Here is a 12,853-nt window from a genome sequence, read left to right on the forward strand (position 1 = left end):
GTGGGCAATGTAGTATTAAATTATTAACTTCTTTCCCTGCCAAATGAAGTAGAGTTGTGTTCATTGCTCCTATGTTCTTCCTTGAGATGTTTTCTTACTTTCTTTGGTTCTAGTACCCAAAAGTTTTCTGGTCCTCCTGCAAGTACACATGCATGTGCATGCTAGATTCTCACAGTACATGTGAGGAGGGCCTGCACATAAGAACATTCTCACATATATTATGTATATTTTTTCCTGGGAAGGCATGAAACTACATGGGAGTGCTTACCTGCATACATGCCAACTTCCATGTACATTAGTGGTTTTGTATACATGCGTCTGTTTGTGTGTGTGTGTGTGTGTGTGTGTGTGTGTCTATGTGTGGGGTGTATGTGTTGTTAGATATGAAAAGCCTATATAGTGAAGGATTATGCAACAGGAGCATAATGTCCCAAGAATCTCAGACGCTGATCAGGTAACCAAGAATAAGCCACAAAAATCCCAGAGCTTCCTTACAGCAGTAAAGGCATGAATCTGGTATATGCATGACTGCAGTAAAATTATACATATAATTATGATAGAAAAGCAGTGGAAGACTAAATATTACCACGGACACAGCCAGATTGTGAGTTGAAAAGATTGACTGTAAGGTAAAGAGCACAGTAGAGGAGCATAGTGTGGAGCAGCACAAATTATGGAATTCCAAGATGACTGGCTTCCTCTTCATTTTCTTGACCTGCATAAAACATGGTAGATTAACACAAGGACTGGTAAAGCTTTTCTCCACTCTTAGGTCCTTAAAATCGCCATCTTCCTGCTGCTCTTAAGCCTGAACTAGTTCTAGTCCTGATCAGCACAGGACTTTTTTGCTATGCTTTTTTTCTGTTTTTATAAATTTTATTTTTCTTGTATATTTTATGTTTTTAGATTTCGAAAGTTATCGCCTTACCCCGTCCCCCATGTCCCTCCCCATGACCCAGCTTCTATGAGGATGCTCCAGCTCCCACCCACCCATTCTACCCACAATACCCTGGCACTATCTTACATTGGGGAATGGAGTCTTCACAGGACCAAGGTCTTTTCCTCTTATTGAGGTTGGACAATGACATCCCCTGCTACCTGTGTGGTGGGATTCCTAGGTCCTTCCATGTGAAGTGATTCATTGTTGGTGTGGTCCTTGGGAGCTCTAGTGGGACATCTTTGGTCGACATTATTGTTCTTCTTGTGTGGTTACAAACCCCTTGGGCTCCTTCAGCCCTTTCTTTAACTTCAAACTTCTTGTCTCCTTATTCAGGACAAAGGTTGCATTTATAGCAGCAGGACTCCAGCAGAGCCTCTCTAGTGTCACTCATTTCTGGGTATTGTCAACACTTCTTGGAATCAGAAATAGTGATTGGGTTTGGTGCAATCATATGGGATGGATCCCCAGGTGGGGCAGTCATTGGAGGATGTCCTTCTGTTCAGTTCAAGCTCCACTCTTTGGTTCTGTATTTCCTCTCCTGAGTACTTTGTTCTCCCTTCTAAAAAGAATGAAGCATTCTTCCTTCTTGTTGAGCTTCATATGATGTTTGAAGTTTTTCTTAGGTATTCCAGGATTTTTGGCTAAAATATTATTTTCAAGGAGTGGATACCATGTGTGTTCTTTTGTGACTGAGTTACCACACTCAGGTTGGTATTTTCTAATTCTTTCCATTTTCCTACAATTTCATGTTGTCATTTGTTTTTAATAGTTCACAAGTACTCCTGTGTGTAGACATAGCCTATTGAGTGTATCCACTCTTCTGTTTATGGACATCTAGGTCTTTCCAGGTTACAGTTATTATAAACAAGGCTGATATGAACATAATGTAGCATGTGTCTTGTTATATGTTGGTGAATTTTTTGGTTGTATGCCCAGGAATGATAAGGCTGTGTCCTCAGATGATACTTTAAATCTTTTTGATAGTTTCAGAATAATTTCCAGAATGGTTGTACCAGCTTTTGGTATCACCAACAGTGGAGGAGTATTCTTCTTTTTCCATATCCTTGCCAGCTTCTGCTATCACCTGAGTTTTTGATCTTAGCCATTCTGACAGTGATGTGTAAGCTGGTATCTCATGGTAGTTTTCTATTCCAATTACTTGAAGACTAAGGGTCTTCTCTTAGACTTGAAGAGACTGTAAGGGTACAGTTCTCTTTTTCTAATTAATTAATTATCTCATTCATTCATTCATTTATTCATTCATGCCTTTGTGCGCTCATTCATTAATATATACACTCCATACTTTATTCTACGTACGTCCAAACCCTGAGTGTACCACATGGCATCTCTCCATCTGGTTTCCAAGCTTCATGCCATGTGACTCCCCATGGATGCGTGCATCCCATCCAGTCCAAAGGACCCCTAAACTTCTTGGGGCTTCCAGTTTCCTGAGGGTTAGCTATATTTTCTAGAAATGAACCCTGTCGGGGGAGTCCTCTGCTATACAAGTGTTGGAGGCCTCATCTCAGCAGGTTAGTGTTGCCTTTTTGGTCATCCCCTGTGTTAGGAATCTCAGGGGTTCCAGGTTGAGACCGCTGGTCCTACTCCAGGGTTGATTTTCTCTTTATCCTCCACCATTTCCATAATTCAACAGGAGGGCTCACCACCTTCTGTTCTTCAGTGGGTACACATTTCATAGGTGCTTTTACTATGTTTAGGTTTGAGCCTTTATGTCTGTTGGATCAGGAAAAGTTTATGCCAAAGCAAAAGCCCAGTCACCAATGTAGCCTGTTTAGAAACTGACCAACCCTAAAGAGGGGAGGGAAACGTCTTAAAGAATATTTAAATAACATTCATAGACACAACCCTTTACTTTTTGTTGTTGAATGTTTATTCTATTCTCCCTCTCTGTTTCTGTGTGAATCTGCCTGTTGTTGTGTGTCTCTCTTTGTGTCTTTCTACATCTTACTCTGTCTCTCTGTATTTCTGTCTGTCTCTGTCTCTCACTCTCTCTCTGTCACTCCCTCCATCCCTCATTCTGTCCCTCCCTACCTACTTCCTTCTCTCCCTTCCTGCTTCTCTCCATGTATCCATCCTGCCCTCTCTGACTTCTCTCAGTCTCTTTCTCTCTCCAGTAGCACTATTTGCATCATTTCTAGCTGTTCCTCCTTCCTTCCTTTTCAGAATAGGGCAGGCTTCCCATGTATATTTGGAAACCATGGTTTCTCAATTTTCATTAAGCCAGGGTACTTCTTCTTCATTTAAGGCTAGAGCATGGAACCCAGTGAGGGGAAAGGCCCCCAGGCATAGGCAAGAGCAGCAGAGAGAGACCCTGCTACCACTGTTAAAGCTTCGCATGAAGATGAACCTACACTAGAGTTGCAAGGTGCTGAGGGCCTAGGGCCATCAAATGTAGGCTTCTAGGTCCCTCCCCATGCAGGCTCTCTGGTGGACTGGTCATTTCCAGTACTGTATGGGCTCAATTTGGCTGCATTTTTTTCTTCTGTTTTCCTTTAACCCCAACTCCTACAAAAATTCTTGCAGCCCACCTCTACATAACCTTTGCATTGGTTTTCATCATTTACTAAGTGAAGCTTTTCTGATGACAATAGAGGGTAGGACCAATCTCGGAGTATAGCAGAATATTATTAGAAATCTTTTTCTTGGCGTTTTTTTCAATTCATTTATTTCTATCTGATCTCAAAGTTCATCTGTGACTCTGGGTAGTCCAACGTGTGGTTCTTGGTACTCCCAGAATTGTTACGGGTCGAAACACACTCATGGCTTAGGTCCAAACCTATCAAGGCATTCATTAGACACTTTCTCAATTTCTGTGCAACTTTATCTTTCAGGCTGTACAAAATATAGGTGAAATGTTTTGTGGCTGGGCTGATATCCTAATCTGTCCACTGGGAGACAGATATCTATTGTGGTCTTCTTCACAGTGTGGTGCATCCATCATCATCTTCGTTCCTCTTATTCCTTAGCTCCTCTGGGTTGTGGACTGTAGCACACCTGCTCTGTACTTTAACAGAGTTTCCACATGTACGTCAGTTCATGTTTGTTTTCTTGGTCCTTTCCTTTGCCAGGATGGAGCAAGACGACGAGTTTAACAGCTGGAGCGCACTCCACTGTCTACGTGAAAAATATATCTTTATCTGCTCTTTAGTTGAAGGATTTTAGGTTGTTTCTAGCCATTAACAATTAATACTGTATGAAAATAATTTAGCAAGTGAACTTGTCTTAAGCATTTTTTTCTCAAAACCGAAAATGTTGACTTCCAAAGTTATTGTACAAGTTTATACTTCCAGCAACATTAGAAAAGTGTTCCCCTCCCTCTTAGCATCAACTTTGACTTTCTTTATTGTTTTAGCTCTTCTGATATAAGATGGATCTCACAATCATTTTATTTGCTCTTCCCTGATGAATAGGGATGATGAACATTTCTCATAGTGCATTTCTTTAAGTGAGAGTATCTGTTGAGAATTCTGTTTAGGTCTGTATTGTTGGTCCATGTGCTCCCAGCCTTTGGGCATGTCCACAGGATGAGGCAAAACATGGAGAGTTTGACTGTGCTCATCACAGTAGCTTACACTGAGACAGCGGATGCTCCAGGAGGGGAAAGTGCTGTCTGAGATGTGAGAAATCCAAAGCAGGGATTCCATGGCTTTCAAGCATTTACTCTTTCCTAGAAATGTCTGCAGTTTTATCTAGGGAAAAAAACCCATATACTCTAACCATAGTACAAAACCTTTGAGTATAATGTCACTAGATATGCTTGTAGTACTGGGACACAAATATTGTGGGAATAACCGACAGATATCTGCCTTGACTTAGGATTCATTCACTGACATGGACACCACACCTGACACTGCTTGGCTGACCAAGAACCTGAGACTGGATAGGTGAGTGACCTGGGGATAATGTAAATGGGATTCTCGACAAAAGAAAGATTGAAAAAGTGATTTCTAATTATCTCTTATGATCATAGAACAGTGCCTTGCTCACTTAGCATCAGAGCAGAGTCCTTCTCAAGCAGATCACAAGACATGCTGAGGCCCATAAGCAGACATTATGTAGAGTGAGACACCTTGGAACACTCAGTCCTAAATTAGAGGAGTGGCCTTATGCACCCATTCTTAACCCCGGGATATCTCCACTTGATAACACATTGCAATTGAAAATTTAGGTTTTTTTCTAAGGGAGTCTCTAAGGAAACAAACTCCTCTTAGGTACAGTCCTCATGTTAATCAGCAAATTGGCCAACAGTAAATGAACCCATTTAAATCTACAGTGGATGCTTCTGGTTTCATAATGTCCTATCAGGACTTTTTAAAATTACTTTTTATATTTCATTATTATTTATATACTGATACATCTTTCTCTTTTAACTCTTATTGTCCTTTGTGCATATATATATATGTATATGCATATATATTTATATATATATATGTACATATATATATATTCTTCTGTTTTGGTCCTGAGGTAGTTTATGCTTCTTCTTTCCCATGGAGAAGGGGTTTCTGACATCCTCACCCTTGCTGAGTTGCTGATAGCAGTTGCTCTCTTTGGGAAGGGAAGTTTGATTTTGGTTTCAGGACCAGTGGTAGAGTGACTGTATTGGTGCAATAAGCTAGCGACCACATTACTTTTCCTACGTGATACACACTACTTGGATGCAGAGGGTAAATAAAATTGGAATATTACATCATTAATTGCTATCATAAATAAATAAGTAAAATTTTATTTAATTAATTAATACCAGAATGGAGTCTGGTGGTAAAGTCATGGGATGAATAGATGGGAGGTTGCGAGGGGTACATACAATCAAAATGCATTTTTCACTTTTAGAAAATGTTTTCTACATTTGAAGAGCAACTTCTACCATTGAAAACATTTTCTCATTCCAAAACATCATGGGAAGTCAACTCTCATCTCTCTGCCTCCATAGATCTATTCATTGCCGATATTTTTGCCTAATTCTAGAATTGTCTTTGACTTCTTGGCTTAGCACAGTAACTTAGAACCTTGCCTATGCTGTAGCAAGGCACATAGTACAATTAATCCCTTCATCTACTGCAGGTGATTTGTGCAGTTTGACTTTCTGATTTTAATTCTTTGGGCTATTTACACATCATGGGTGGTGCAAAATCAGTTTAGTTGTTTGTGTAACTTGGAAACCTAGCCACTTATCTTTGAAAGAAATTAAGGCATTCTTCATGTGCCGTAGTAATGAGCTGCGGTTCTATGATTCCCCATTCATGAAACCTTGGGGATATCTGGGTGTAAAATGTATCCATTTCTATGTGACTTGTACTGTTTCCAATGGAGGAAAATGGTACCACCCCACAAGTTTCGATAAAGTTTATTGAAAGCTAACGTTGAACTTTATTACATGCAATTTACTAGTAATGTGTATTACTTCTTGAGAAAAAAGTCTACTTCAGTAAATTTAAGTTTAAATTTATAACTTAAACATGTCACTTAATTGTTTTAAACACTTGTTTCTTCAAATTATTTTTGTTCCTTAAGCAACTTTGAATAACCTTAAAATAATATATCAAAGAGAATATTCATAATTTGCAGATATTTTGTCTCATTATTGGATAGCATTTCAGACAAGGTAAACAAATACTAACAATTTATTAAACTAATACTTAAAATAAACACAATATTGAAATATCAGAAGGAGTAAAAGGGCTCTTTCTCAGGGGAGGGGAAGGCTGGCTTGTGGGGTTGGAACTGCTGCTGGATTGAAATCAGCAGCTGATCATGAGGCAAAGGGGCCGCAGATCAGATATAAGATGGACACCAATTGATGACCACAGCTGACAGGGCCATTCTCTAAATAGGTAGGCCCACTGTAACAAGCAGGAGATGACAGACAGATACATTGCATCTACAGACAGACTGAGACACAGGTTCCACAGCTGCTATCATGTGTGCTGTTTGGGCAGCTGCTGACACATCTGGCTACAAAGTCTCTTGTGTCATAGAAACTTCTAGAGGGTTTTTTGCCCTCCAGCTCTGGTGCACAAGTTGTTTCAGGCTCCAGATTGTCTCTTTTCCTTGTTGGTTTAAACCCATTCAATCTGTGGTTCTGAGGATGTGTGTCTCCCCAGATCTGAGTCTTCTTCATCTTTGGCCGGGGAATCCTTGACATGTTCTTCCTCCAACTGTGTCAGTAGCCTCTTGACATGGACACTAAGATGACAGTGGGGCATGTACACACTCAAGTAGCCCTTCAGGTATTTCAGAGGCAACAGGTCTGACAGGTCACAAAAGTCCTCAGTGTTCTTGTCCATCCATGTTTCCATGAATCTACAGAGGGTGCTTTTTACTTGTTCATCCTCTTTAGAATGAGGGCTGAAGTATGCGTACCTAGAGAACACCAGAGAGTTTGTCAGCTCTAAAGTCCCATGCCCCTCACCTAATACAGGCAGTCCTGTCTTCTCTCAGATTTAGTACTTCACCTGTACACAATATTTCTTTCAATGTATCTGTGCAAATGTTGAACACAGGCATCGCTATCAAGAAATCTCCTTGGTCACATGCTTTCCTGGATTATGCCTCATGGGCCTCTACTTTGGACACATCTGTCCTGGGTTTCTAGAACCTCCTTTATATAGGAGGGAATTGTATTCACAAAGGCCTTAGGAATCTTTGATGAAAGATAAAATGATTTGTTAGGTACACCCAATTTAGTGTCCCAGATCTGGACAGCCCAACTGCTTGAACCATGCTTGGGAGAATGAATTGCTTAATGCATGCTAATGGGGTCTGAGAACTATGTAGACAATTAAGATATGGAGACAGTCAAAGATTGAGATGGAGACAGAAACTGAGGTAGAGACAGGGACAGAGCCTGAGATAACAGGGAGAGGGAAAGGAAAGGGAGAGGGTTAAAGAAAAGATTGGGAGATGAGAAGGACAGAGAAAGAAAAAGACAAAGGGAGAATGTGAGCAAGACATACAACAAACTCACATAAGCAAACACACAGACATACATACAGAAACACAAAAACATACCCACACACAGAAGGAGAGATAGACAGAGAGAGACAGATAGACAGATGGAGAGACTGAGAGCAGGAGAGAAAGAGAGCAAATTTGTGAGAGAGAAAACAGAGACAGAAACAGAAAGAGAGACAGAGGGAGACAGAGATAGAGATACAGTGAGAGACATACAGAGAGAGACAAAAAGAAAGACACAGAGAGACACTGAGGAAATGAGTGAAATTCCTAGACAAACAGGAGCTCTGAGATGTATCAGCAAGAAACACATGCACACACACAACACACGAAGAATGACAGAGAGAATGAGAGAAAGAGAGGGAGAGATAGTGACAGAGAAAGAAACAAAGGCAGACAGAAAAAGAAACAGGGATCATGGAAGACAGAGAGACAGATAACAAGAAAGGAGAGGGAGGGACTGAGGGAGAGTGTGACAGAGAGAGAGAGAGAGAGAGAGAGAGAGAGAGAGAGAGAGAGAGAGAGAGACTGAAAGTGACTGAGGAAGGGAGGGAATTTCCTGAAACCAACAGAAAACTTTGAGAACTATGGGCTTAGACATGGGCACTCACCTCACAATCAGCAGGTCCAATACCTGAAGGGGTGTGGCAGAGACACATATGTAGACAGAAAAGCTAGGACAACCAAGGGGTCCCCTTCCTTCAGAGAAGGCACCAGCGTGCTCATCTGCTCAACCACAGTCTGTGCCCTGATGCATGACTCAGTCCTGGGCTCCATCAGGTTCCTTTGAGCAGAAACCTTCTCATCCTGAAAAGAGATCAAAGTGGAGGTGTTAAGATGGCACAAACGTGCAATATCTGATTGGTTCTCCTCATTTCAAGTTTCCCTGAATTATTTCTATTGTGACCACCAAGAGAAAACAGAGTGGTTACCAGTTTTGTGTGGGTCGTTCCTTGGCTGGCTTTGGTCAAATTATTTCCCCTTTGGGAAAATGGCCATAGGCACTGACGGCAAGACTGAAGCCTGTGCCTCCAGACACCATCATGGCCCCGCCTGTTGTCTTTCTTGAGGCCTGAGCCTCGAGTAGTCCGAAGATAACAAGAGAACATCCTGCCCTCTCTACTGTCTCTACCAAGTCAGCCTGCAGAACTTGCTCTAACCAATGGGTTGCCTAGTTACCATGGTTCTGTGTTCTTAGGTCATTTTGAAAAGGGAAGTCCCATACCTGTCACTTCTTCAACAGTACTTGTTGCCTTAAAGGCCCCCGTGTCCACACCCATTTCCTAGGTGCACAAATTCAACCAGGTACACATCTGTTTCCCACTCCACTATTCCCAGAGATATCTCAAAATAGACAGCACCTCAGTTTTGCAAGCTGAGTCTCTACTATTGAACTGAATCGGCATACTCATAAATTCTGCCCTAATTTTCCCAATATACCATAAACATACCCTAGGCATGTTTCCTTGTACTTACATGACCTTGTATGAGTTCTGTGTCAAATGAGAACACATACATGACTCTGACAGCCAGCAGACCCTACAATGTCAGTGTGCCAATATAGGAGTTGTCTTTCCCAGAAAGAGTTTCCACCACCAAGTTCATTTGATGGCTTAAGCCAGTAGCTTTTCAGCCCTTTGTGAATAGATGACTTAGGAAAATCCAACGGCTTACCAGATGGAAGCTGGCCCCCTAGCACTCTTTCAGAGGGGATTCAGCCTCCATTGCTTCTTCTTTCAATTCCTGCTTGAGTCCTTGATCTGATTCTCTCCAGTGTTGGACTGTGGTCTGTCACCTGCAAGAAAACTCTCTTTCCTTAGTAGCATTAAGTCCTGGTCCTTATCACAGCAACTGAATGAAACTTGAGCAACCATCACCACCCTTTTTCTGTCCCCACCCTGTGGTGTGTGGCATCCATCACTTCTCTACTTCCTCATCTCCCTCACTCCGTTCTATCCCATCTCTTCTTCTAGACTTTTCTACTCTTACCAGTGGTTTTGCTCCAAAGTCATTCATCTTCATTCCCTAGTCAACTCCCTCCTTCATACAGAGTGGCTGTGTCATGATTTAGGAAGCCAGTGAGCAGAGGAATCCACATCATGTGCATGAGTTCAGACTTCCTGCTTCCCCACAATGGTGGGCAATGTTATATTAAATTATTAACTTATTTCCCTTTTCAAATGATGTAGAGTTGTGCTCATTGCTCCTTTATTCTGTCTTGGGATGTTTTCTTAGTTTCTTTGGTTCTAGTACCCAAAATTTGTTCAGTGTCTCCTGAAAGTGCACATGCATTTTTTTCCTAGTTCCCCACAGTACTGGTGAAGTGCACATGCACATGAGAACATTCTTACATATATTATGTGCATTTTTGCTACGGAAGGCATGAAACTAAGTGGGAGTGCTTACATGCCTACAGGCTAACATACATGTGGATTTGTGGTTGTGTTTGCATGTGTCTGTTTGTGTGTGTGTGTGTTTGTGTGGGGTGTGTGTGTGTGTGTGTGTGTGTGTGTGTGTGTTGGTAGAGATTTAAAGCCTATATAGCGAAGGACTATGCAACCGGAGGATCATGTCCCAAACATCTATTGTGCTGATCATGTCACCAAGAATAAGCCACAAAACTCGCACAGCTTCCTTACAGCCATACAGGCACGAATAAAGCAGAGGCACCACTGCACTAAAATCTATACATGGAATTGTGATAGAAAAGCAGTCGAAGACTAAATATCACCATTGATGCAGTGAGATTAAGTGTTGAAAACATTGATTGTAAGGCCAAGAGTACAGTAGAGCAGACAAAGTTGGAGCAGCACACAATTATGGAGCTCCAGGATGACTGGCTTCCTCTTCATTGCCTTGACGTGAATATAACTTGGTAGATTAATACAAGGATTGGTAAAGCTTTTCTCCATTTTTAGCAGCTCAACATCCCCATCTTCCTGCTGCTCTTAAGCCTGAACTAGTTCAAATCCTCATCAACACATGCTTTTTTGCTATTTTTTATGTTTATTTAAATTTTATTTTTCTTGTACATTTAAGGACTTTAGATTTCAAAAGTTATCACCTTGCCCCCTCCCCCATATCTCTTCCCTATGCCCCAGTTTCTATGAGGATGCTCCCATTCCCACCCACCCTACTTTGGGGAATCCAGTCTTTACAGGAACAAGGTCTTTTCTTCTTATTGAGGTTGGCAAAGCCATCCTCTGCTACCTGTGTGGCAGGATTCCTGGGTCCTTCCAAATGTGCTGATGGATTGTTGGTTCTGTCCCTGTGAGCTCTGGTGGGATCTTTTTGGTCGATATTATTGTTCTTCTTATGGGGTTGCCAACCCTTTCCTGTCCTTCAATCTTTTCTCTAACTTCTCTATTCTAGTTCCCTTATTCAGTACAAATTTTATATTTATATCAGTAGGGCTCCAGCAGAGCCTATCAAGAGTCAACCATTTGTGGCTTCTCTCAGCAAGCTCTTCCTGGAATAAGGAATAGTGATTGGGTATGGTGGATGCATATGGGATGGGTCCCTACGTGGGCCAGTCACTGGAGGATGTCCTTCTCTTTAGTCCAAGCTTTGGTATCTTAGTGTAGTTTTCTTTTCCCATTTGTGATGATCAAGGATGTTGTATAGTTCTCCTTTTTAATTAATTACTTCATTCATTCATTCATTCATTCATTCATTCATACACTACATATTTTATTTTGCTTAGGTCCAACCCCTGAGGATTCCAAATGCCACAGGTCCACCCAGTTCCCCTGGTTTGGCTCCCAACTAACTCCACAAGGATGTCCCCAACCTACCCAGCCCACAGGACACCTAAGCTTCCTGTGGCCTCCAATCTCCCGAAGGTTAGCTGTATCTTCTGTAAATGATCCGAGACCCAGGAGTCCTCTGCTATACAAGTGTTGGAGGCCTCTTCTCAGCTGGTGTGTGATGCCTGGTTGGTGATCCACTGTTTAAGAGATCCCAGGGGTCCAGGTTAATTGAGACTGCTTGTACTGCTAAAGGGTTGACTTCTTCCGAGTGTCCTCCAACTTTTCCCTGAATCAATCAGAGGGTTCACCACCTTCCATTTTTTATTTGGGTGTAAATTTTCTTAGGTGCTTCTCAGCCACTTGGGAATCCTCTGTTGAGAATTCTGTTTTTTACCTTTGTGCTCCATTTTTAATAGGATTATTTGGTTCACTGGAGTCTAAATTCTTGAGTTCTTTGTATATATTAGCCCTCTATCAGATGTAGGATTGGTAAAGAACTTTTCCTAATCTGTTGGTTGCCATTTTGTCCCATGAATAATGTCATTTCCCTTACATGAGTTGGCAATTTTATGAGGTTCCATTGGTTGATCCTTGATCTTAAAGCATGAATCACTGATGGTGTGTTCAGGAAACTTTCCCCTTTATCTATGTGTTTAAGGCTATCCACAATATTCTCTTCTATTTTTTTCCTGTATCTGGTTTTATGTGGAGTTCTTTGATTCCCTGGACTAGAGGTTTGTACAAGGAGATAAGAATGGGTCAATTTACATTCTTCTCATGCTGACCTACAGTTGAACTAGCACCAAGTGTTGAAAACATTGTGTTTTTTATATTGGACAGTTTTAGTTCCTTTGTGAAAGTGTCCAGAGGTATGCATGTTCATTTCTGTGTCTTTAATTGCATTCCATTGATCTACCTGCCTGTCTCTGTACCAATACCTTGCAGTTTTCTTATGATATTTCTGTAATACAGCTGTTGGTCAGGGATGGAGATTTCCCCAGAAGGTTTTTGTTGTTGAGAAGAGTTTTCCATAGCTTAAGTTTTCCCCTTTGGGAAATTTGCAAAAGTCTTTTTGTAATTCTATGAAGATTGAGTTGGAATTTTAATCGGGGATTGCATTGAATCTTGCTTTGGGCAAGATGGCCATTTTTCTAAATTAATCCTGCCAATCTGTGAGCATGGGAGACCT

The 12,853-nt window shown here is 41.3% G+C and overlaps 1 pseudogene; it reads right to left on the bottom strand.

Annotated features, from left to right (window-relative positions):
• Window positions 1-6,547: 6,547 nt before the first annotated feature.
• Window positions 6,548-9,078, bottom strand: Ralgds-ps6 (ral guanine nucleotide dissociation stimulator, pseudogene 6; annotated as a pseudogene).
• Between the last annotated feature and the right edge of the window lie 3,775 nt (window positions 9,079-12,853).

The sequence above is a fragment of the Rattus norvegicus genome, chromosome 16, assembly GCF_036323735.1.
Source record: "Rattus norvegicus strain BN/NHsdMcwi chromosome 16, GRCr8, whole genome shotgun sequence".
NCBI lineage: Eukaryota > Metazoa > Chordata > Mammalia > Rodentia > Muridae > Rattus > Rattus norvegicus.